Source organism: Neofelis nebulosa, chromosome 9, assembly GCF_028018385.1.
Source record: "Neofelis nebulosa isolate mNeoNeb1 chromosome 9, mNeoNeb1.pri, whole genome shotgun sequence".
Lineage (NCBI taxonomy): Eukaryota > Metazoa > Chordata > Mammalia > Carnivora > Felidae > Neofelis > Neofelis nebulosa.
This window is the reverse complement of record NC_080790.1, coordinates 122,122,256-122,147,792: the sequence shown is the minus strand read 5'-3', so window position 1 is coordinate 122,147,792 and position 25,537 is coordinate 122,122,256. Positions and strand designations below refer to the sequence as shown.

At 50.7% G+C, this 25,537-nt stretch overlaps 1 long non-coding RNA gene across 1 annotated transcript; it reads left to right on the top strand.

Annotated features, from left to right (window-relative positions):
* The first annotated feature begins 637 nt into the window (after window positions 1–637).
* Window positions 638–21,658, top strand: LOC131485764 (uncharacterized). The gene is made up of 3 exons (XR_009249001.1): window positions 638–1,014; window positions 14,453–14,549; window positions 20,467–21,658. It is a non-coding gene; the product is annotated as an uncharacterized LOC131485764 (long non-coding RNA).
* The last annotated feature ends 3,879 nt before the right edge of the window (window positions 21,659–25,537 follow it).

Sequence of the window (25,537 nt, the reverse complement as noted above, 5' to 3'; positions counted from 1 at the left end):
TCAGATATCTGGGCTGTGGATTACACTGTGGTGTCTGTGAACTCTCAATACTTCTTTCTGCTACTCTCTTCTGCTTCTGCAACGTCCCTGACACCAAGAAATGTATGTCCCTATTACTTGTGTCTTTTCCTTAATCTGGGTTGTAGCATTTAATTTGGGAAAATAGGGATTAGGAGGCCCAGAGTGGTTAGTGGACCGGCCCAGGTCCCACAACTGTTGAGGGGTGGTGTGGGATTCCTCCTGGGCTCTCCCAGACACGGCTTCTGCCTGACCGTGGAGGACGCCACCCCAGAGCAGCGTTGGGACAGACCCAGCCCCCTGCACCTGTGTGGCCATTTTGTCGGGCTACCTGGGTTTTCTGAGGTTCGGGGGCTCAGGAGGCCCCTGCCCCCTCTCCAGCGCTTCCTTCTGGACAAAAGCGTGTCTGCCAGTCGTGACTCCAGGGTCCCAGCTAAGGTTGCACTGCAGAGCAGGGGCTGAGGCTCCTGGGCCATGCCTGGGCCCAGAACCTTTCTGCCAGGCACTTTCTTTACGGAAGTCCCTCAGATCCTTGGTCAGAAAACCAAGGGTGAGCAAGCCTTCCTCTTTCAAGATAGCCCTCTCTGCTGCCCAGAAGGCCAAGACAGAGGGAAAAACTGTAGCAGAAAGGGCCTGACATGTCACATTCATGGTCCTGGCCTTGCTTTTTTTAGAAAAGGAGCTCTTTCCCATGGTTAGGGGAGAAGTCAGACTTTTTCCGGTTCCTCTTGGGCTGGGCATGAAGCAATCTTCAGGCCTGATGTTGACACCAGGTCAACCCCCCCAGCCCAGACCTTCTCTCTGGGCCTGGCTGCTTGGACTTCCGAACTCTGACCTTGGCAGCAAGAAAATGACCCACTGGCCAGGGGTTCCATGGCAGCAAGAACCGTGCAGGGCCTTAGCAGAGACAGAGCAGAGCGGGACCGCAGCAGAGACCCACATGGGCTGACGTGGCCCCCAACTCCATGGCACGCTGACCGGGAAGCCCCGGACAAGGTACTTAACCTTTCGGCATCTCAGTCTCCCCACCAGGAGGTAGTGGAGAAGTTGCGCTCTGTGCACAAAGGGGTTATTTACAGGAAAAAATGAGAAGATTCTGATGGAGAGCTTGGTGAAAGACTCGGCATATGTTAGACCCTCAATCGACATCGTTTCCTGTCAAGGTCCTTGAAACTTGCACCTCAGTCTTTACTTTGAACAGTCACCGGAATGCACAGTACATGGGAGTAAGGGTTGTACGCTTCGAGCTGGGGCCTCTGGATCCAACGAGAACTGGGTCCCAGTCAACGTGCCCCGCACTTACCAGTAACAGTGTGAACTTGGGAAAACTCATTCTTTTCTTCAAGCTTGAATTTTCGTCTCCCTTGCTTGGTTCTTGTTAGCGGGTGGTGGTGGGGGTTTGTGCATGTGCTAGGCACATGGTAGGTGTGTAATAACCAATCCCATTATTACAAAGGAATCAAGTCAAATCCCATTCAGTGGATGGCCTGAACCTCTGTGGTTCTGCCCACCATCAAATATGTGAAGGTGGGTCAGCCCTCTGGCCTGGTGTGTGTGTGTGGAGAAAATCTAATGGAAAAGTTAAGGTCAGAGCGGCTTTCTTGGTTTGATCATTCACTTTTTCGCTTTTCTCAGAGCCTGGCACAGCGCCTGGCTTATTCTGGGCCCTCAATACATACTTGTCGAATTAAAGAAGGCTTTGTTAATGCCAACAGAGTTTTGTCCCGACAGGGCTGGCCCCATGCTTAGAGGGGCCTTGTGCTGGGGCACCTGAGTGGCTCAGTCGGTTAAGCGTCCGACTCTTGGTTTCAGCTCAGGTCATGATCTCACGGTTCATGAGATCGAGCCCCACATCGGGCTCTATACTGACAGTGCTGAGCCTGCTTGGGATTTTCTCTCTCCCTCTCTCTATGCCCCTCCCTGGCGCGCTCTCTCTCTCTGTCTCTCTTAAAAATAAATAAATAAACAGTAAAAAAAAAAAAAAAAAGAAAAGAAAAAGAAAGGCCCGTGCATGGTTTAATGCTCTCCTGTTGCCATCTTGAAACTCTTAATACTTTTTGAAAAAGGGCTTTTCATTTCCATTTTGCACTCAGCCCCACAAATTATGGAGCAGATCTTGTGTGCAGGCAAAAATACCTAGAAGAAACTCTAAGCTCTTTAGGCTGATTTGCCTGCTCTGCCCTGCGGCCTTGATGAGCTCAGTGGACATGGGCCACCGCGCTTCCTGAACTCGAGCCACCCAGGCCTGTTCCTTTAACAGGTCAAGCCCCCAGCCCCTCCCCAGCTCATCCTTTGATTGGCTCATCATTATTCCTGTCTGGGCTCCACAGAAAGGCCTGCCCTGACCCCCCCACCCACCCCCCCAGCCACACTCTGTCTTATTAACCTGATTTATACTCTTTATAGCCCCTGATTCTTCTTTCTGAAGTCTACTTGTTTCTTATTTGTTGACTTGTTTATTTTCTGTCTCTTGCAGTAGACTAAGCTCAGCGGATGCAGGCAACAGTCTTCTTGTCTTGTTCCCTACCTTGTTCCCAAAGCATTGCACAGCCCTTGGCATATAGTTGGTACCCAATAAATGCTTATCGACTTAAGAATGCATGGAATTGGCAGCATTGGATTTTCTTTTTTATTATTATTATAATTTTTTTTTATTTTTATTTTTCTGTTTTGAGAGAGAGAGCAAGCAGGAGCGAGTAGAGAGAGAGAGAGAGAGAGAGAGAGGGAATCCTAAGCAGGGTCCTCTGCACTGTCAGTGCAGATCCTAACGTGGAGCTCGATTCCACGAACCGTGAGATCGTGACTTGAGCCGAAATCAAGAGTCAGATGCTTAACCGACTGAGCAGCCCAGGTAGGGATGAGAATAGCCGTGTGGGTCCCCAGCCCCTGCAGTTGAGCAAAGTGGCCACAATTCTCGTATCCTCCTGGCAACAGAGGCTGGGATCCCCGCTCAGGCCCCTGTGATTGGAGTCGACTCTTCACCCGGGGACTTAGAAAGGCATGAGCAGCTGCTGTGAACCAAGAGGTGGGAAATCGGCTTGACTGCAGTGGACACACTGGATCAGAGGCCATTTAATCCGGTGCCCCATTTTGCAGTTAAGAAGATTGAGGCTTAGGGAGAGGAAGAAACTTCTTCTGTAGCCATAACAATAACAGCAAAACTTCCCATCAAACCAAACCAACTAATCAAACAAAAGGAAAAAAACACAGTCGAAAGCAGGTATAGCAAGTACGATAGTAAATGCGTTGATATTTACAAGGCGCGTAGGGCAGTTTCCGGGACAAAGCGCTCTTTCACTGTTCCAGGAAATTTGCAAGACCCTTCCTCGTCTCATTTCATTTAATCCTCCCGGCACCTGTAATATTGTATTCCCATTCTACAGATGAAGAAATGACGGTTCCAGCTGGGGAGTGGAAGAGTTGGGATGTGACCCCGGGCTGGCTGGCTCTGGGGCTGGGTTCTTAAACCTCTTCCCTGGATTGCAGTTATGGGTAGAGCGGGCCTGGCATCTCTGTGCTCTTTCCCAGCACCAGGCAGGGGACTGGCCTGAGTGGGAAATGCCTCTGATTCACATTTGCTCTGCTGGGAAGCCACCTTACTCATTGGCTCATTCATGCTGCAAGTATCCTCTGCCATGCCAGGAACTGCAGACAGATAGGTGAAGCCAGGCATCCTTTGTGCGTGAGAGCAGCAGGCCCAGGCTGGAGGGCCTGGCGAAAGGGGGGCCACACATTGGAGAGCTAATGGGCACAGGCTAGCCGAGTTTGCTGTTCCTCCTGGAGTCCTCGCCTACCCTACGTGGAGGGGACGGCTGGCCCAAAGGCTGTGAATGGCCGGGATCCCAGATACACCAGGGCAGACCAGGCCTGTTTAGCTCTCCCGTGCAAAGGCCCTTAGGGAGGGCTGTGACCGAGAACTGTGGTAGCTCCAGATGTGTCTGAGGGCTGTGCTCACTCGTGGGCCAGCTGAGCTGTAGAGAGCGCATGAAGCCCCAGTGGGGCCATCCCTGGAAGGCCCCCAAGAGCCTTCAGCAGGGACTCCAGATTCACCTCTCCTACCTTGCAGCCTGGCTGTCCTGCCTGGAGGCTCTGGGCCTGTTCTGCTCCCCACGGCCCATAAGGAGTGTCCCAAAAAGCTCTGTGGGATTCAGTGTGGGTCTCTCGAGGCGGGTGTTCCCTCTTCTGTCCACAGCAGAGATCCCAACCCTATGACCTCCATCGACCTCCTTTACGTATTCATTCATGCACTAATACTTTCTTTCGACAAATACTTCCTGAATTTCTCTTGTAGGCTAGCCATTGTGCTGGACGCATCTGAACATAAATCAGTCATAACTTCCACCCTCACAGAACCCACACTCGAGAGGGCCCGCATAAGTCACAGAACCCACACTCGAGAGGGCCCACATAAGTAGAATAAAGCAAGGAGGAAAAAATAGTCACGCACCTTAAAAGGTGCACAGAAGGAAAGAATGGGGTGATACTCAGTGTTCTTAAGATTTATTTATTTATTTATTTATTTTGAGAAAGAGAGATAGATAGCGAGCAGGGGAGGGAGCAGAGAGCGGGGTACGGGGCCGGCGGCGGGGCGGGGGGGAAGACAGAGAATCTCAAGCAGGCTCTGCACTGCCAGTGTGGAGCCCGACATGGGGCTCGAACTCACAAATCGTGAGATCATGACCTGAGCCTAGATCAAGAGTCAGATGGTTAACAGACTGAGCCGCCCAGGCTCCCTGATACCTAGTGGTTATGGAGCTGACTCTTCTCAGCTCACAAGAGACAACTGTTAAAAATCCAGGAGTTTTGTGAGCCGGTGGTTAAACATAGCCACTATGAAACATTACATTGTTGTAAATTTACAATGAATGAATGATGTTAAAAAAGTAAAATGCATCACTTCCTAGTTCCTATACTATTTATCTGTGTGCTTGAAATCATTCACTCAGGTGGTATCCATACAGTGGACAGACCCTCTAATGATGTGTCACTGTGCCTCTCTTCCTGACACCACACTCAGTGACCTCACACTGCTGGCGTGACATGGACCGTGATGGGAGTCTTCAACCAAAACTGGCAAAGACAACAAGTTAGGGCTTTTGTTTCTCTTTGAGAGCCGGTTGTTAACCCATTTACCAGCAAGCCACCGGCATCTACAAGAGAGTAACAGAAGAATGGACCTCTGGCAGGGAGGTCAGGGGAGGCGTCTCTAAGGAGCAGGTGTTTCTGCAGAGACCTGAAGGACCGGGAGGTGTCGACCACGTAATCGAGCACATGGAGTTTGGTGTGGAGGGAAGAACAAGGGTGAAGTCCTGAGGCGTGGTTGTTTCTGGGAAGGGAAAGGAGACCCATGGGGGCTGTTCAGGGGTACAGAGAGCTGTGGTGTGGTGAGTGAGGGGAGAGGATGTTGGAAAAGCAGGCAGGGGGCAGACCTGAGGGTGCCAGGGGGTTTGCATTTCATAGGAAGTGCGCGGGGAAGACATAGGAGGGCGTGGCAGGTGTCCCCAGTGTCTGCTCTGATTCTGGGTGCTGCCTGATCCCCACATCCCAGGCATTCTGTGTCTGGCTTTCTTCTGTCCCAGGGCTTTCTCCAGAACTACAGGGCGCGGGGGCAGCAGGAAATGAGTCCTCTTGGGGACCACCTTCAACCAGAGGAGATGGAAATTGGTGGGTAAAGGCTCCAACCTCCTGTTTTTCAGATGGGAAATTCTAGGGAGACTTCTGTGCACTTCTCAGAGAGCCTGGTGCACTCCAGCCCCTTTGCCTACCATAACGACCTCAGTAATGTCCCCTCCGGTCAGCGTGGGCCCTTCCTGTCTCCCTCTTTCTGCTCCTTCACGCATGCTTCTGGGGATCAACTCCCGAATCAATTACTGGCATCAAACCCCCTGTCTCAAGCTCTGCTTTTGGGGGTCCCCATACTAAGATGGTGCGCACAGAATGGGTAGATTGGGAATAGGTTGGAGGCACCATTTCTGCCTCCTCAGCTTCCTCTACCAATGCCTGGGGCTCTGGGTTCCTCCTTCAGGGTCCCTCTCCCCGGCCCCAGAATCAGTCCTGATTAGGGACAAGTTAGTCCCTTTGTTGAGGCCTGAGTGTGTCAGCCAGGAGGTAAATCAAACCCAGCACTGTGGTGTGGGGACACTCCAGAGGTCTCTCTGTGTCTCTGCCCAATGCACACCCCTCCATGGTGGCTTGGGGTCAAACTTCTGATGCAGGTCACTCGAGGCTGTGGCCCCTGACCTGCCGGAGCCTGTCTTCTCGTGAGGGTGTCCTCATCCTGTCCTCCCATGTGGTTCTGCCAGTCTGCCGCCTAGATCTGGTGTTTTGGTGAGCTCTCGGGGTCCCCATGTGGCAGCATGGCTGGCCCCCAGCACTGACTGTATGCCTGAATTAGCCTGGGCCACATGGACCCCCATCCTGTGGGCTTCTCAGGGCCTCTGCCACGGGCAGAGGCCCACCCCGGGCCAGGTAGGATACTCAGGATTGCCTCTTCCTCGGTTTCCCCAGTTCAGCGTGGGTTATTAGCTCACCTGGCAGGGTAGGTTTCATGACATGCTACTATTGTAGCGAAAGGGTCTGGAACGAAGGAGAGCTGGTTGTCGGCGTTGTGGGTGTCTTGTGTGCTCGAAGTAGCCTCCCATGCACCCCTTTCTGAATCTTTCCCTTCCCGGCCCTCCAAAAGCCATGTCCTTCTAATGTCCCTCCACTTTGCACCCTCGCTCCCTCCACCCCCTGCCTCCTCGCCCAGCACAGGCCCTCCTTCAGGACACAAGTTGCCTGCGGCAGTGGACCCCACTCCTTCTAGAATGTTCTTCCTTGGCCCCCTGCCCAGGAAAGCAGTCTATTCTCCCTCCCTCTCCCCTGGGGGCCTGGCTCCCTTCCCCACCATCAGCCCCTCCTGCTGCTCCCTTCTGAAGCTCTCCAGAACATTCTGACTCATCCTCTGACTCAGGTGGAGTCTATTTCTGTTCCCACGTTCTGCTCCCTGATGGGCTGGAGATCACAGCTGTCACTCCGGGGAGGGAACAGCTGTGTTCCTGTGTGTGTGCTTGTGCATGTGTGCCCATGTGTGCGCGGGGGTCACAGCTCCCCCGGTAAGCTGGGGATGGTGATTGTTATTCCTTCTCCATCTTAAGACAGACAAGGATCCTCCAACCCCCCCAGGTGGGGTGAATGGCGGTGATAGCCTCGCGAAGAGCCTCACCCTGATCTTGACAAGATGATTGTATTATTGAAGATGCTTTTTAGCAAAGAAAGTCCAAGTTGACAACCGCTTCTGGCAAAGTCTGAATCCCAGAATCTGTACATTGGAGAAGTGGCAGAAACCCAGAGGTTGAAGGCAACCGTCCACTTGATACTTTGGGCCTAAAAGAGACCAGGTTGGTTAAGGACCATGTCTGAAATTAGCCAGCAAGCAAGTGGCTGAACTGGATGTGAATCATAATTAATTCACGCCCTCAGTTGATGTCAGATAGTGTCCTGTCCTCTCTCCTTGTCACTCCCTAGGCAGGAGCCCCCTTCTACTAGATATGGTGGCTAGCAGCCACAGGTGGCTATTAAGCAGTGGAAATGTGGGGAGTCTGAATTGTGAAGTACCCTAAGTGTAAAACGCATGCCAGATTTCAACGATCTAGAATAAAAAATAAGAAAAATCTCATTAATGATTTTTTTTTACATTAATTGCAGGTTTGAAATGGTAATATTTTGGATATATTGGACGAAGTAAAATATAATAAAATTAATTTCACCCATTTCCTTTTACTTTTTAAAACGTGCCGACTAGAAAATGTTAAATTCCATGTGTAATTTAAATATGTCACGGCTCAAGTTTGTGGCTCACATTATGTTTCTGCTGAGGCTGATCAGCCCCCTCAGGCCAAATCTGGCCCAGTGCCTGTTTATATAAATAAAGTTTTATTGACACATAACCAGGCTCATCCATTTACATGGTGTCAATGGCCAACTTTGCTTTACAATAGCAGAGTCAAGTATTTGAGACAGAGACTTGTTGACCCTCAAAGCCTAAAATATTTACTCTCCAGCCCTTTAGAGGAAAAGCCTGCTGACTCTTGCACTCTACGATTAATTATGTGGGAACGGGGATTATGAGCTTGACACAGACTAAGTGATTAATGTATTGAGTTGAAGAGATGAATGACTTGGTTAATTTTGGATGGTAACTTTGTTGAAATTCCAGGCAGAGGGAAGAATGTATCGCAAGGCATGGGGCCATCAGGGAGCACGGAGCATGCTGGTGATGGGGGTGTCTGGAGCAGCCCTTTAGAGCAAGTTCGCTGAGTCTTGCTCTAGATGCTTCTATCAGCCTCCTCCTTGGTCCCTTGCCTCGTGTTTTTCTTTCTCAGGCAATCCCTATTTTGCCTACACAAACCCCACCAAATCATTGACTACCTCCAAAGTCTTCAATAGTCTAGCCATTGCTCTCAAGGTGAAGTCGAAATTCCTTAGCACGGCCTTACGGGGCCCTCCCGAGCCACCCTGCCCTCTCCCCTCCCAGGCCCCGGGGCTTCTCCTGCCTAGGCCCCACCCATTCTGGTCTTCCTGCCTTTCTTCATACTCCTCTGCCTGCAAACCTCGCCTTGATCTCTGCAAGTCAAATATCCACCCTTCCAGGCTCAGCTCCAATATTTCTTCCTGGAGACACAATGTGGCGTTTTGCCAGTTTGAGTTTCTTTTAAATAATTGTTACTGTAAGATAAATGATAGGAGGCAGTCAGTTCTCACAGCACGTAGCATTTTTTTTTTTTTTTTTTTTTACTGTAGCATTAATAACTTAAAGCAGGAAATCTCACTTTTTATCCAGTACTTACTATGGAGACCACACTAAGCTCTCCCCACATACTCACTGTCTTTTAAAATTCTCACAACGTTATGAAAGAGGTGCCATTTGACCTCCATTTTACAGATGAGGAAACAGATACAGAGATGTGATGTAAGAATAGTGAGCGATGACCTTGAGCTTCAAACCCAGGTTGGTTGGGCTCCAAGCCCACATCTAAGTTTTGTGCTGGTTCCTGAGGTTACTTCCTACTCAGCCATGCCTGAGCCCCTGGTTCCGCCTGAAAAGACTCTCATCCTAGGTCCTAGAAGTGGTCCTGACTGGGGACAGCTTAGTCCCTGCTCTGAGGCCTGAGTGTGTCAGCCAAGAAGTAAGTCAAATCCAACATCGCAGTGGGGAGAACACTCCAGTTCTCACTGTTTGTTCACTGACTCCCTACCCTTGAGGGTCCAAGGACACAGCGTTAAGGGTAAATGAACTCTGCTTTTTTGGGGGTCTTGACACAAAGGTCACCTCCACCTTGGAAGTCCTCCATGATTGCTCAGACTAAGATCTTGGATTTGCCTTCTTATAGCACTAGGGTCTTCTCCTTCCTTAACTTTCATCACATCTACAATTTTTTTGCAATGACTCCTCTGTCATTTGTTTCCCCTACGAGACCGTAGCCTCATGAGTGCAGGCACTTTGGTCGTTGTTTCCAGCACTGCTCTGATGCCTGGCACCTGCCAGGAGCCCAGTGAATGTTTGAATGGATGAATGAAATTCTGCTCATTCTCCTCACAGGGAAATCAGCCTTGCTGGTCTCCAAATCCACAGGGAAGCAGAGAAGCGTGTGAGTCTCTGTCCCTCCCCTGCCCCTCCCTGAGTGACTTAGTGTGGAAGACACTGTTATGTGTTGAAAGGAGACTATGAGAGCTGGATGATCACGGGGCTAGTAATGTCTGACTGTGAGCAGAACTCAAGACAGAAAGCCCCTTCCTTGGCCTCAGCCAAAGCAGCCCGTCCACCATGTGCCTGTGGAGGCACAGCCTGTGGCCCAACAGGACCCAGCTGAAGGAGAGAAAGGGACAGGTCCCATGACTCACAGACAGGCCTGTGGTGCAGGCGGGGAGCCAGGCAGACACCCCCTCCCCCCTCCCCCTGCCCCCAGGGAGTGGAGGGAAGCCTGCTGATCAATCACGAGGCCAGCTCCACCAGGCAGGACGATTTGAGGAGGAGTCTGATCCCCAAGCATAGCCAAAGGGCCACAGCCAATTCTCCTCTTGCTGCCGCAGTGGGTGTGGCTTGAGAACTTGGATTTTCACCTGGTTCAGAGGACACCTGTAGCGGTTGGGATTTTACACACGCTCTGCTCGTCCTTACACATCTCAGGGCTTGGTGGGTGGCTGGGAAGGCCAGTCTGCTCTGGGGTGCCTGAGAATCAGGGTCTCAGAGGCTGCGTCCAGGTGACCAGCTCACTGTGGTTTGCCCGGGGCTGTCCTCTTTTTAAAACTAGAAGTCCCACTGCCCAGGAAACCCCTCATTGTTGGGCAACCCAAGAAATTGGCCACCGTTCCCGAGTGACCCTTGCTCTTAAGTGATTAGCTACGGGTGCACATCACTGGGTGCTGGCCATCTCTTCAGTTTGGCACAAGACTGCAAAATTCTTTGGGGTTCAGGGTTGGGCTGGCACTGGGGACAGGTAGCAGCCTGCTCAGGCCTGTGAATCTGACCAGACCACAGGGACTGGTATGAGCCCTTTTAGATCCAGTGTTAAAACCTTGGGAGTTCCTGCAGGTGTGGGGGCCCCCGGGGCGGTCTGTTTCCTGCAGGTGTGGGGGCCCTCCGGGGCGGCTGGTCTACTGGGCTGCGATGTGGCTCCACAGAGCTGGCCTGGTTTTGGGGAGACATGCTCATACAGAGCAGAATAAGCCAGACCTGAGTATACAATGAAAATATAATGTGAGCTATATGTGCAGTTTAAGATTTTCTAGGAGCTATATTAAAAAAAAAAAGACACAGATGGAATTAATTTTAGTAATACATTCTATTTAACCCAATTCTCCAAAAATAATTATCATTTTAACATGTGATGATCAATAGAAAATTATTGAGATAATTTACATTAAAAAAAAGAACTTCAGCACATCTCGATTTTGACCAGCCATATTTCAAGTACTCAGTAGCCATAGGGGGCTAGGTTTGGTCGGCACAGATCTAGCCACTTTTATGGCAGATCTTTATTCAGACAGGGCTTATAAGGTCTAAGCAGGTCCATTTTGAGGCAATATTTGGGGTCTTGAATATGAAGATATATCTGTGGATTTCAAAGGCATTGGTTGCCCCAGGGTGACACTGAAGATGTCTGGGGATCCTGTTTGGGGGCTGTAGGTCTTTTGGGGACAGAGTGGTGTTGTCATAGTTCATCTTGGTGGGGCAGCCAGACCACAAGGAGGAATGTCTATGGGTGTGGCCGGGGCAAGGCTCTCTCTTACTCTTGGAGGACTCAGCCTGCAGTCTTGGTGAGCCTTAATCCTCAGGGAGCAAGCCTCAGATGGACCCCGAAGAGGCGCCTTCGGGGAGAGTGGGACTTCTCTTCCCACAGCTCTTTCCACCCCGCAGAGACAGGTTGTGGGCTGCATTTTGCCTCTGGGAGCCCCAGTGCTTCCTAAGAATTGTTTTTGCAAATGTTAATCTCCTTGAGTAGTGTTACCTTGGTTTTTTGAAAGTTGTGGTTCCTTCCCTCAGGAAATGGATATCCCGAATATGCACACACTTTTAAATACAATAGTGGGGGTCCAGAGGCCCCCTGAAGCATTCTTTGCCCTCAAAATTAAGCATTTCCATTAAAGATAAAAAAAAAAATAGTCCTCTTGAGGCACAGAAGTGAGACCTGAGCCTGTTCTGTCGATTACAGGTAAAGTCACTCACATCTACATTAGCACTTTTTAAAAATGTTTATTTTTTGAGAGAGAGAGAGAGAGAGAGAGAGAGAAGCAGAAAGAGAGGGAGACACAGAATCTGAAGCAGGTTCCAGGCTCCCAGCTGTCAGCACAGAGCGTGACACAAGGCTTGAACTCACGAAACAAACGGTGAGATCATGCCCTGAGCCAAAAGTTGGATGCTTAACTGACTGCGCCACCCAGTTGCCCCTCTTTTTAACTTTTTTTCCCCACTCTAGGAATGACTAGGGTCATCTACCTTTGCAGAGCCCTTGCAGAAAAGATGTCCACAGGATACTAGAGCAGGACAGCTCTTTAAGACAACGTGCTTTATACTCGAAGCATCTTCTTTCTCATAAACCGTCTATGAGACAATGTGCTTTGGAACTCAAAGAAGCATCTCTTTTCACATAACCAATTACAGAACTAATTGCAAACTGTTTTTATCTGTTCATTAAGGTAGATATAATTACGGCAACATTTTGTTAAACTAGTTTGAGTGTGTGCTCTAGAGTAATGATTACTACTTCTATTTCTTTGAGATCCTTTCCAATTTGTCTTGGCTTCATCTAAAGCCACCTCCTGTTCTCTCTTGCTCTCTGTTCTTCATCCGAAAGACGTGGGCCCCTTGTCCTGCATCCCTGCTGCTTTCCTGGTTACTTTCCACTCATCCTCCCGCAGTCCTCTGAAATCTCGCTTTCTCCGGGAGGCCTCTCTGATGCCCCCGACTGGAGGCATCTCCTGGGGTACATTCACTTGCTCGCCGTTCCACTTGTGGCATTCAGCCGATATGCACCTGTCACCTGGGCTTCCAATGGCACTGTGGGCTTCACGGAGCCCGGGCTTCATGCCTGTGCCATTTCCTGCTGTGTCCCGAGCACCCCAGACAACGCTTGGCGTATGGTAATGTTCAGCAGACATCACTGGACTGATTCATGGTGGATTTGGACTCACTTTGCTCCTTACGGGCCACTGTAGAGTCTGCTCAGATCTTAGCTGGGTGCAATGTTTGTCCCACCCACCACCTGCTTCCTTTGTTTTGTGAATGCACACTTGCACACACATGCACACAGACACACACACACACACACACACACAGAGGCAATGAGCAGCACCTTTTCAGATCTATTCTTTGTCTTTAGGCCAGAGCTCCTTGGCCCTTGTTAGTAGACATGGCCTCTGAATTGGTCTAAGAGGGAGAAACAGATCTCTGTGCCACTTCTGAGAGAATGCATTGCCTTCTAGAGGCATCTACCTTCTCAGGGGGCCCTGGGATTATCTGTGCACCCGCCTATCACCTCTGCCTCTGACCAGCCTCTAATCTGGGAGCTCCTTTAGCCCGAATCTCACGGCCTGTGCCCCATTTCTGCAGTTCCTGCTCCGATGTGGGCTGGTGCTCAGACTGGGGAGCCTGAGGCAGGAACCACGCCTCCTTCCCTCCCTCCCTCCGCCCACTCAGAGTCTCAGGTGGGGGGTTCCTTCCTTCCAGGCTCTCTGGGAGAAGACCTCCAGCCACCACACAGCTGTGGGCTCCAGGCCAGGCTGCAGTCCTGGAGGGAGCCCGGCCCCTGGAGCACAGCCCTTGGGAGCAAGCCCAGGGCGGTCAGTGCACAGCTGGCTGTGAGATCCATGCCACGGAGCTGAAGACCTTTGACTGTGGAACTCTGCTTTTGGAACCAGTTTAGACCATGGTGATGTCTTCCCGCGTCCCTGTTCCCAGCCTGTCTCAGCTCTGCTCCTCCCCACCTCAGGTCCTGCACTGGCCTTTGCCCTGAACCTGGCCCCTTCCCAGTGTTCGGTCTGCCCCACCTACTGCCCAGACCAATGAGAGACTGGGAGAAGCACGCCGGTAGGGGGTGGGGGTGGAAATACCTTCACACCTAAAGTCAGGATAACAGCAACCCCCCCCCCCCCCGCCCCCTGCCGCGGTGCACCAGGGTAGGCTTCCAGAACTCCATGGGGAGGCTATGCCAGCTGACCTTCCTGCCTGCCTCTTCAGCCCGACTCCTGCTGCCCGCCCATTCTCGGTCTCTGGCACCTTGTCTTCAGACCATTCCCCCCACCTGTGGGTCCTGGCCCTGCCCCTTTATTCTCCCACCGGGATATGCAGAGTGTCAGCTAAGACTTTTGGAGTCCACAGACTTGGGTTCGATACCCGTTTGGCCTGGGGCATGTGACTACACCTCTGTTTCCTCATCTGTAAAATGGGCTTAATGCTCCCTTTCTAACAGGGTTGCCATGACAATCACAGAGGGCAAAGCATCTATTTAACACACATATATATATATTTAATTTGAGAGACAGAGAATGAGAGAGAGAGAGCATGAGCAGGAGAAAGGGTCAAGGGAGAGGAAGAGACAGATTCTTTTTATTTTTAAAATATTTTTATCTTATTCTTGAGAGAGAGAGACAGCGCGAGAGCGGGGGAGGGCCAGAGAGAGAGGGAGACACAGACTCTGAAGCAGGCTCCAGGCTCGGAGCTGTCGGCACAGAGCCCGACGTGGGGCCTGAACCCATGAACCGTGATATCATGACCTGAGCCCAAGTCGGATGCTTAACCGACTGAGCCACCCAGGCGACCCTAAACACACATTTCTGAGCACCCCCTGTGTGACAGGCACTGAGCTGTGTGCTGGGTTAGTGTTAAGACAGAGTCTGGATGGAAGAAGCCCACAGTCTAAAGGCCGAGATAGAAAACTCTTACACATGTTCACAGAGAGAGCCCAGCAAATCAACAGAGCCTTGCGATTCCCCTACATGCTGGATGGTTCTGAGAAGTGAGTGGATGGGAAGCCGCGACACAAGGCACCAAGGTGAGAGCATCCTTAGGCAGGTGGGGAGTGAGGAGCAGGGGCTGGGACTACCCAGAGCCCGGGAGGATGAGAAGAATCCAGGACTGGGGAGACTGGGCCAGGGGGAAGAGTCCAGGGTATCCTGAGCGGGAGGGCTCTGACACTAAGAAATCCTCTGGGGGGTTTATAGATCCTCATGGGGGTCTCTAGGGCCTGGGCATGGTGAGCAAGTTAGATCAGGAATAAGTGAGCATGAGACAAAATATACTGGATCCTGGTTCTCCAGGTGTGGCCCTGGATGGGCAGCCTCTGTGTCACTTGGGAACTTGAAGGAAATGTGCATTCTTGAGCCTCTGAATCAGAACTCTAGGTTGTGGTGCCTGTAGGGGACCCCGGTGAAGCTCAAGCTGGAGTCTTGGCTGGGCTAAGGGATAGAGTTTGGGTTTCTGCCCACCACCCCCCCACCCCACCCCAGGGTTGGGGGAACACTATTAGAGGGTTTTAATCAGGGGGAGAGGTGTGGAAGCAGGATGTGATCTGGTTCACTGATGTTAAAGGCTCCTCTGGGGCACTGGGGTGGCTCAGTCCATTAAGCGTCCAACTCTTGGTTTTGGCTCAGGTTGTGTCTTCATGGTTCATGAGTTCTAGTTCTAGTTCTGTGCTGACGGTGCAGAACCTTCTTGGGATTCTCTCTCCCTCTCTCTTTGCCCCCCCCCCCCCTTGTTCTCTCTCTCTCTCTCTCTCAAAATATAAATAAATAAACTTAACAAAAGTTTTTTAAGGCTCCTCTGGCTGGAAGGTGGGGAAGAGACTGTGGGATCTGGGGCCATCTAAATTGGGCCGGGGATTCGCCTGATGGCTCACGTCTTGCCATGTCCTCTTCCACTTCGGAGGGACATTGAGTGGCCAAGCTGCCCCCTACCCAAAGTCCCTGCCTAGAGCTTCTGCCTGCAGGGATTGTACAGCTTAGGGCCGAGAGGCTGGACCTTGGTTTTGCAAAGACTTGTGTTTGAGCAACTTCCTTATGGGAAGACTAGGAAATGAAACCCACCAGCCTGTCGCCTGGTCTGCTGGCCAACATTGCTGGAAGGGAGAAGGGGGCGCTGTGATCTCCAGGGCTCATGGGGCCAAGGGTGAGCCCTGTGGTTGCCCCTGTGGTTGCCTGCCCTGTGCTTGCTCCCTTCAGAATCTCCATTGTGGGGAGCTGGCAGAGGGAGCCTTGGGGATCCTGGCCCTTCCCACGCCAGCTTGACTCCGAGACCCTAAGTTTGAGAGCTGCAGGGGAGTGTCTACTGTTGTCAAGCTCCTGAATCTGTGGTCAAGAAGCCACGGCCTTCACGGTCCCCCCACACCCACTGCCAATGGGTCAATGTCAGCAGACTGTTCAGGTAAAATTGCTTCAATGCTGGGAATGTCAGGTGCAATAGCAGAAATGCTCAGAGAACTCGGGTGAGGCTGGTTAGCCGTCGGGGTGGGCAGAGGGACGGGGTGTGGGCTGGGCTGTGTTTCCCTGGCAGATACTGGCTTTGCTGTGTGGCCTTGCCCTTCACAGCCATCATTTCCTCTTCTGCAAAGTGGGGACAATAGCAGCCACCTTGTTGGCTTTTGGTCAAGACCGATGGAAAATACATCGGCAAGGTGACTGGCAAAGAGCAGGCACAGAGTGAGTGCGTCCCTTTTGTCCAGCTACTGCCGTGTTCCCCCTGACGGTTCCTACCACTGCCTAACAACTCCCCCCTCCCCTTGGACTTAGTGCTTGGGAAACGACCATTTTATTGTTGGGTTGGGAACTGTCACCCAGTCAAGTCTGTGCACCCAGCCCCTATGCAGAGTGACAGGGAGGCTCCTTGCAGCCCCTAAGGATGCTAAGAATCACCAGCTCCTTGTGAGCCTTAGAACGCAACTAACCTTGGCCTGTGACCCCAGGAAGGGGGATAGAGTCTGCTTTCCTGCAGCATGCACAGGTCGGCTGAGCTGGGGAAGGATGAATAACACCCTCCACGTTCTCTCTCTCCGAGCATTTAAAAAGCAGTAATAAATAGATGAGAGCCTGGGAGGTGTGATTGATTTGTTTTATGCATCACAGAAGAGGCTGTAACTCATGGGAGATTAGGGCTGAAGTGAGTTGTACGGCTCTTGCATTACACGTGGAGATTAATGGCTTATCACACGAGGCCCCACCGTTAACCCGGCTCACCCACAGGGAGTTTAATAGCAGGGCCATACGGGCCGACTTTTAATTCTTGAACAAATGCTCTGGCTGTGTGTGCCGCCCTGATTCTCACGAGTGAGCACCTGCTGGGTTAAAGCTCCAAGAGCTCAGAAGCTGGGGGGCAGCTTCCTTTTTGGGGAGCAGGAGCTAAGGGTTGTACAAGGCTGCCTTGTACTTGGTGGTCCAGGGCCTGTTCTGAGGGCTCTGCAGATTCTCGCTGAAACCTCACGGCACGTGGATGAGGTGGGCGTGACTGGACCGATCTGACGGACGAGGAGCGTGGGCTGGAGGCTGCGTAGCCTCGTGGGGGAGCAGGGGTCCGAATCGCTTGGATCTGGCTCAGAATCCACTGCGAGCTTCCTTTACTGGGTTGCCTGCTGTCTTGTAGTGGCAGTCGCCTCACCTGCATGCAGGTCCTTGGTAAGGTGCTCTCAGGATTAGGGGATTTAGAAGTCAGCCCAGGACACTGCTGGTGACAAGAAAGGGACTACGGGGGGTGGGGGGAAGCAACCACATATTTCCGAGACAAACCTGGCATGGTGTGGGGGCCTCTGGCGCCCTACCTGGAGTGCAAGGTGCAAGGTGCAGTGCAATGGGCTTGACGGGGTGGTTGAAGAGATCCAGGCTGGAGAAGGACGAAGCTAGGTTTGCTACTCGGCCACCACACAAAGTCCCAGTCTGCGAGCCCTGCGTGGCGCCTGTCACAGAACGCGGCGAGAATTCAGCAGCTGGATGGCGATGCTGGTTGCAGGCTCAGCCCGTGTCTGGAGGATCCGTCCTGACCCGAGAAGCGGCAGCTGCCCGAGGTCCCAACCGAACCTCCAACGGAGGCTGAACCTCCACTCGCACGGCCGGCGGGCACCCGGTGAAGGCCACAGGGAGGCCTTGATATCCCTTGCCTCGGTGTGTTTGTCCGTTTTCAGGTCTCCGCTTCTGCCTCTGTTCCTCTGACCCGCACCCCTACTGCCCGAAGGGATTAGAGCTGTCGTCTGGATCTGTCATCACACAAAGTCCCAGCTGTTGGCTTGTGTCCAGCCGACTGAGTTAGGTGGAACCCTAAACTTTCTTTCCACCTGCTCCCTGGTCTTCGTACCCGCAGAGATGCCCTTTTCGGATGTTTATGGCCGCCTGTATCCTACCAGAGTTCCTCGCACGGCTTGGAAGTCTGTTTTCTGCTGGAACCAACCCAGATTAGTACTCACGAGCTTGGTTCACTAAATCCTGATACTAAAGATAGGAGACATCCCCCTCCAAAGCATGCAGAATCAACATTAGAACAAATTAAGACCCTCCACCTTCTCACAGTGGGAATCGCAATGCTAATAACATTTATTGTCCAAGCTCTTTACGTTTTCACAGGCGACATCCTTCCACGGAATGTGTCCACATCTCCCCTCCTGCCCTGCCTCCCACTTTTCTCACTTTATTTAAAAAAAAATTTTTTTTAATGTTTATTTATTTTTGAGACAGGGAGAGACAGCACGAATGGGGGAGGGTCAGAGAGAGAGGGAGACACAGAATCTGAAACAGGCTCCAGGCCCTGAGCTGTCAGCACAGAGCCCGACGCGGGGCTCGAACTCGCGGACCGCGAGATCGTGACCTGAGCCGAAGTCGGCTGCTTAACCGACTGAACCACCCAGGCGCCCCTCTCGCTTTATTTTTAGATAGCATTTAAACTCTTCTACTTTATAAAATATATATTTGCTTTAATTGTCTGCCAGTCTCTCCCTACCCACTAGAATGTAAACTCCACAGGGACAGTGATTTTTTTTTTTTTTTTTTGTCTCATGCATTTATTGCGATAGCCCCCACCCTAGACAGTATCTGACACATAGTAGATACTCAATAAATGTCAGAGGAATTGATTGAATGGGGAAGTGCTCATGAGTGTTCGGAGATACGGGTCTCCCAGATGGCTGTCTCCCACCCCCAGCCTCTGCTGTGTCCTCTCCTGGCTCCATGGTCTTGTTGACCTGACAACCACTCAACTCTGCTCCCTGGATTCTGTCTTGGCCTCTGGCCCAGGCTTTCCAGGAAATCCAAACCCAGCTGTTCTCAGTCTTGACTTTGCTATTCCTTACTGATCTCTATAACTTTGTGGGGCTCTCGCTCCTCTGTGTGGCAGATACACAGATGGCCGGTCATGTTGGGTCTGTTGTCAATCCTGCGGCCACGTAGCGGGTCCTTAGTTGGGTGTCAGTCAACAAACGCCTACCGTACAGAGTCATAAATCTAGAGCCACATGGCTTGGGTTCAAGTTCTAGTTCTGCCACGTATTAGCTCCGTGGGCAAGCGTTTGAACCTCAGTTTTGTGTTGTTTTTTTCATCAGCAAAAATGGACTTAATGATACTTGTTTGGAGACTTCAGTGAGATTGAGTTTGAAAAGCAAAATGATTTTGGCACATAGTAAGTGCTCATTAAATATGAGGTATTATCATTACTAGTAAGTTAGGCACCGGGCTTGTTTTAGGGGTGACAGAGATGAATGAGACACAGCTTATGGCTGCAAAGGGCTCATATTCCAGAGGGAAGGGCTGATAAATTACCAGAAAATTATAGTATCATGTGTTTGAGGCTGTGAGGGTAGAAACTGTGGTACCACTCAGGAGGGCTAACTCGCCCAGCCAGGGTCAAGGATAGGAAACCACAGAAGACCTCCCCGGATATGTAATACCTGAGTGAATATGACTTCGGCAGGTTGAAAGTATGTGTATTAGTTATTGATTGCTGTGTAACAGGTTAACCCAAACTTAGAGACCTACAACCCATACATTCATTATGTCACAGTTTCTGTGGGTCAGGAGTCAGGGCACGGATCACCTGAGTCCTGTGCTCAGGGTGCCATCAGGGTGTTGGTTGGTTCTTAGGTCTCATTTGAGGGCTCAGCCGGCAGGAGAATACCCTTCCAGTTTCAGTCATGTGGATGTTGGCAGGATTTGATTCCTCCTGGACTGTCGGACTCGGGGTCTCTCTTCCTCACTGGCTGTTGGTCACAGAGGCGTCCCTCCATTCCTTCTTCACAACATGGAAGCTGGCTTCCACCAGAACATGAAAGCAAGAAAGGGTGAATGAGACCGTCTTTTTATAACCTAATCTCAGAAGTGACATCCCCTCATGTTTCCCAGGAGAAGCAACTTACTAGGTCTAGCCCACACTCAAAGGAAGAGTCCCAAAGGGAAAAGATCTGAAGGTGGGTCTTAGAATCCGCTGACCACCGTGGGGAAGTTTCTGACGGGAACAGGAAACTTTGTGCAACGGTACAGAGCAGAGGAGCCTGGTGTGCTTGGGAGAAGGCAGGTGGCTTGTGGGGAACAGTCCATGGGAAAATGATGGTGGCATCTCGGGTATGACCCGCACATTTCTCCACGTCCTTAGAGCTTCTTCTTATGGGTTCTATCCCCTTGACCCCAATTTTGTCTTAGCTGACCCATGGTTGAATACTCTCACTGTTCTCTCCAGCCCCCTCTGGAACCCTTGTCGGCGGCCACTGTGTGCGAGGCAGGTCCCTGCTGGACAGAGATTGAGAGGGGGTGGGGACAAAGGTGAATCAGATGAGGGCAGGGCAGACCTGTCACACCCCGTGGGTCAGTCAGAGATGTTAATAAGACAGTTAACATTTATAGAGCACTCGCCATGTGTCGGGCCCTATCTTGAGAATTTTATAAACCGTGTCTCATCTAATTCTCACCCAACCTCCTGGGTTGGCACTGTTACTCTCCCTACAGATGCTGAGAAGCTAGTCTGAGAGGTGACTGCGTTAGTGACTGGCATAGCCAGAGCTCGAACCCAGCAGTCCAGCCCCAGAGCCCAAGCTCTCAGACGCTGGGCTTCCCAGCCACCTGTGCACCCTGTGGACACACGAGTATCTGCATCTCGATCATCACGTGAATATACTTCTCTTACTGGTCGTCATGCGAATATACACTCATCGAACAGCATGTAAAAACAACAGACAAAGGTCAAATAATAACCAACTGTCTGCAATCCAAAATGGAGAGACAATGTGACCCTGCTTTAAATTATTTTTAATATCTCATTTCTCCAGCTAAGTCATGATGCGGGATCCATTGTCTCCTGCGTGATTGTAGTTCTCCAGAGAGGTGATGGAGTATGGGTCAGTGGCACAGAGCTTGCCGAAATTCTAGCTCTGTTCCTTAGCAGCTCTGTGATTCTGGGTAAGTCAAACTCTTTCTAGCAACACTGTCATTGTGCCAACTGTGTCCCCCCAGATCCCTTTACTGTTTTTTCGTACACACCGGCCGGTAGCCAACACGTATGCCCTCTGGCTGCAGAAGTTGCCCGAGCCTGTGTGCACGGAGAACTGGAGCTGAATGCGACCACTGGCCACAGGGGGTATATCTTCTGTAGCTGGTCCCCCAATTAGGACAACACTGAGGTGTGATGACGCTGTTGGAGAGATTCCCTGGGGTCTGAGCCAGACTCAGCCTGCAGGGGTCTTCTGCTTCAGTGTGCAACCGTGCTGACCTCGGTGTTTCTCGTTGCTATTTCTTACTACCTGGGGATGCTTTCTTCCTGGGAACGCTTTCAACCAGACAAACCGAAACCGATAGGGATCCTACAAAGTGCCTGGCCAATACTCTTCGAAAATGTCAAGGCTGAGAAAGACCAAGAAAGATTTAGATGACGTTTCCACTTAAAAGAGACTCAAGAGTCGCGATGATTAAATGCAACACATAATCCTGGATGGGATCTTGAACCAGGAAGAATAAATAGCTTATAAAAGACAGTATCGGGATGATCGACAAAATCTTAATATGGGCTGCACGAGTAGTAGCATTGAAACAACGCTAAACTTTGTGTTTTTGATCACTGCACCATGATTATATAAAAGAATGTTCTAGTGCTTAGGATGTACACAGCGAAATATATAGCGGTAAAGGTACACGATGTCTCTAACATTGGCAGGTCTGGATAGAGGGCATATGGGAGCTTCTTACACAATTATTGAAACTTTCCTTTAAGTTTAAAATTGTGTCAGGATGAGAGGATCCTTTGTCTCAGGTCTACTTCTAGGGAACGGAACCTTGGACTCTCTCTGGGCCTCATTTTCCTCAACTGTTAAACAGAATGGGGAGGGGGGTGCGTGCCTGATCAGGCTTAGCGAGGGTTGAAGTTGGGTATCTGAGCCAAGCCTCGTACAGTGAACAGAGACTCTGTCCCCCCTGCCCATTCAGCAGCCACACGTTCTTGAACCCAGGGGTTGGGAGGCCTGCAGAGAGCTCCCAACACATGCTGCAGGGCCCCGAAGCAACACATTGTTCCACGTTATCTGGGTCCACACTCTCTCACTCGGCTTGGCCTGTGTCTCTGCAGAACCCTTCTGGGTCCACAGCTGTGGTCAGTGATTTTTGTAGATTAAAAGGAACTCCAGGGGGGAGAAGATTTTTCCTGGGGAGATCAAAGACTCAGCCTAAAACATAAAAGAAACCATATAAAACTATATATATGAAGAACAAAACAAAACAAAAAAAAAACTCAACCCAGGAGCGTGATCCATATGTCAGAGTTGATAAGGCCGAACTTCCGTGATCTGCTCTATAGAGATGCCAACCAAGGCGGGAATGTTGCCTTCTCCAGAAAAGGCAGCCGCATAAAAGGGAGATTTTTATGGACTTTGGCATAGGATGAGGCAGGAATCGTGTGTCCAGGGCTTTGGGAAGAATCTTTAGGACTGATGTGGTTTCTTTTACCCCTACTTTTAATCAGTTACTGTATCAGCCAGGATTCAACCAATGAAACAGAACTGAGAGCAGATAGGTATTAAGATTTGTTACCAGGAACTGGCTGATGTGATGGTTGAGGCTGGCCTGGCAGGTTCAAAATCCGTAGGGCAGGCTGGAACTTGGACATGGGCTAGATCTTCTGTCCACAGGCAGAATTTCTTCTTCAGAGATATCTGAGCTCCACTCTTAAGGCCTTTCACCTTGAATGAGGCCCACCCAAATTATACAGGAGCACCTCCCACACTTAAAGTCAACCGTTTAGACTTTAATCACATTAGCAAAATACCTTCACAGCAACTTCTAGATTAATTTTTTTTTTTAACGTTTATTTATTTTTGAGACAGAGAGAGACAGAGCATGAACAGGGGAGGGGCAGAGAGAGAGGGAGACACAGAATCGGAAGCAGGCTCCAGGCTCCGAACCATCAGCCCAGAGCCCGATGCGGGGCTCGGGCTCACGGACCGCGAGATGGTGACCTGAGTCGAAGTCGGACGTTTAACCGACTGAGCTACCCTGGCGCCCCACAACTTCTAGATTAGTGTGTGATTAAATAACTGGGGATTGTAGACTAGCCAAGTCGACACATAAAACTGACCACCTAATATCTTCAGAATCCCTCGTCTTCTCTTCATCTTCGTTTATAAACTTTAAGGTCAATGGCTCATCTCTGATGGCCCTGCATCCAGGCCTGTCTGTGGTCTCTGATCTAATCCAGCGTGGCATAGTCCAGGTCAGAGATGACTTCATTTTTACCATTGACTTTGGGATAAATGTCAACGTACCAAACTGGACAGTTCCTACCCTTCATTTTGCATGAAAGCCTCAAGCCACACCGGCTTGCTCGTCTCCTTCATACTTTTCCATCCGTACATGATAATGGCCGACGTTTCTTGGACACTCGTTCCCAGACGCTGTGTCAGGTGTTTAGCCTTAGATGGTCTAATTTAATGATCAGAATAAAGGTGTTTTGCAGATGGCGAAAGTGAGGAATGGAGAGATTAGAGCAATCCGGCCCCATCACCAAGGTGGAGTTGGCCTGATCTATAATCCCACAAAGCCTGACTGTATAATCACGAATGTCAGCATTACCTGATGTGGCATGTCTCAAGGTTCGTTTCTCATTTATTTCATGATCTGCTTGTTTCATTGAAGCCCATCCCAAACGTCACATCCTCTCTGGAGCCTTTAGATTCCGTGGATAGAATTTGCAGCCCTCCTTTGTGCCTCCCCAGTTCCTGGCACTGTATTTTTCATGTCCTTTCCTAGGATGGTCTGCTAACCGTGGTTGTACTCTCCTCCCATCTGGCATTAGCCCCTTAAGGAGAGGGAGTGTGTTGCCCTCATCTGCTTCTGAAGGCCCAGCACAGGACCCATTAATGACACCCATAATTATTGTCAAAGGATTTACTTATCTGGGGACTTATTGTCTCTCTCAAGGCCCATCTAACAGGGAGCAGGGATGGCAGTCCTCAATTACTCTGCTCTTCTGTCTATACCAGTGCATTCCTGCAATCAAATTACATGTTGAATTCTAATCTTCTCAATGAACTCTGCAGCAGAACGATGATGGCCAGTAGTCCGCTGCAGGCTGGCGTCTGATTAACAAAGGCGTGGCGCTAGGGTGCTTTTCTTACTTGAAGGAGCTATGTAACTTCGTCCACTGCTCGACTGCCTAACAGGCAATCTAGCCTCAGAATGACTGGGGCCTGAGTTACCTGGATAAGATGCTCTTGGACTTCACCCTAAGTGAGGAATGACCCCTGGTTTGCTGGGGTACCCAATAATGTGTCCCCTTAGTGGGAACGGGGTCCTCTCCAACCCAGACAGAACGTGATCACGGAGACGAACAGGGGAGCCCGAGCAGACGTGTGAGGCCAGAATGGCCGGCACCTAGTATCCCGTTAGGCTCCCACCCATGAGGACTGCTAGTTATTTATTATAGGAAGATTTTACCGGTGGTCATGCCAGGCCCTGAGGAGGGAGAGACAAACCTAAACCCTCGCTGTCCCCTTTATTGTGTCTGGTGGCTTCAGAGTTGGTAGCTAGCTTCATCGTCATCGTAATCGTGACTGGTGTGCCCTGGGCTTGCGTGATTTCCCTGTCTTTCTCCACCTGCCTCAGTGCACTCCTCCTGGGAGCTGCACCCCATGGCTTCTCTGGACCGGGCACTTTCCAAGGGTGGGGACTATCTCAGTCATGCATTCATCTTGCCATCCAGCACAGGGCTTGGCACATCCCTCGTACCCAATAAACATGTGCCGAATGAAAATGAGGCACAGATCACAGACAAGACACGGTTGCTTCATCTTTATAGACCAGATGATTGGCTAAGAGGTGCTATAATTTCACTTATGTGCAGATACAGCTAAATGTCTTCAAGGCAATGAAGAAAGCTGACACGATCTAGGCAATTGTATTTGTGTTGGCAATTATGATAATGAGAATGCTCCTTCGCCTCCAAATACTCTGGTTAGGATATCTGAGGTGGCTACTTGCCAGTTACCCTTTTCGCTCTGTAGTTTGGATGTGGCCTTGGTCCTCCACAGCTCCGGGGCAGGAGTGAGCTTGAGTTAGTCAGATTGACTCTTCTGACCATGAGTCAGGTGGACTGGATGGTGGATCCGGAGGGCTGTGAGCGGAACAGCAAACTTAGGGCTGAAGAAACCGAGTCTCATCATGATTAAGGCATCAACGATCTATGAGGTTTTGGGTAAATCAGGAGCCTCAGTTTCCACGTCTGTAAAATTAGGATAATCATATTTACCACACAGCATTGTTCAGAGTATTAGGAAACTGTAGGAAAGATCCTGAGATAAGAAGTTCAGACTGATGGAGGAGACAGGTGAGTAATCAAAATGATCTATAATACTCGCATCCCGGAGGAGGTCCGTCCAAGACGCGCTGTGGGAGGGTTAATTACTTAACTCTACTCTGGGCCTTGGACCAGGTCGGGCAGGGGGGCTACCACGGTCTAGGCTTATGCTGTCAGCTTCCCACAGCCCTTGGCCTGAGTGGGTCCTGGCTTGAGTTCTACAGCCCCATCGGCATATGA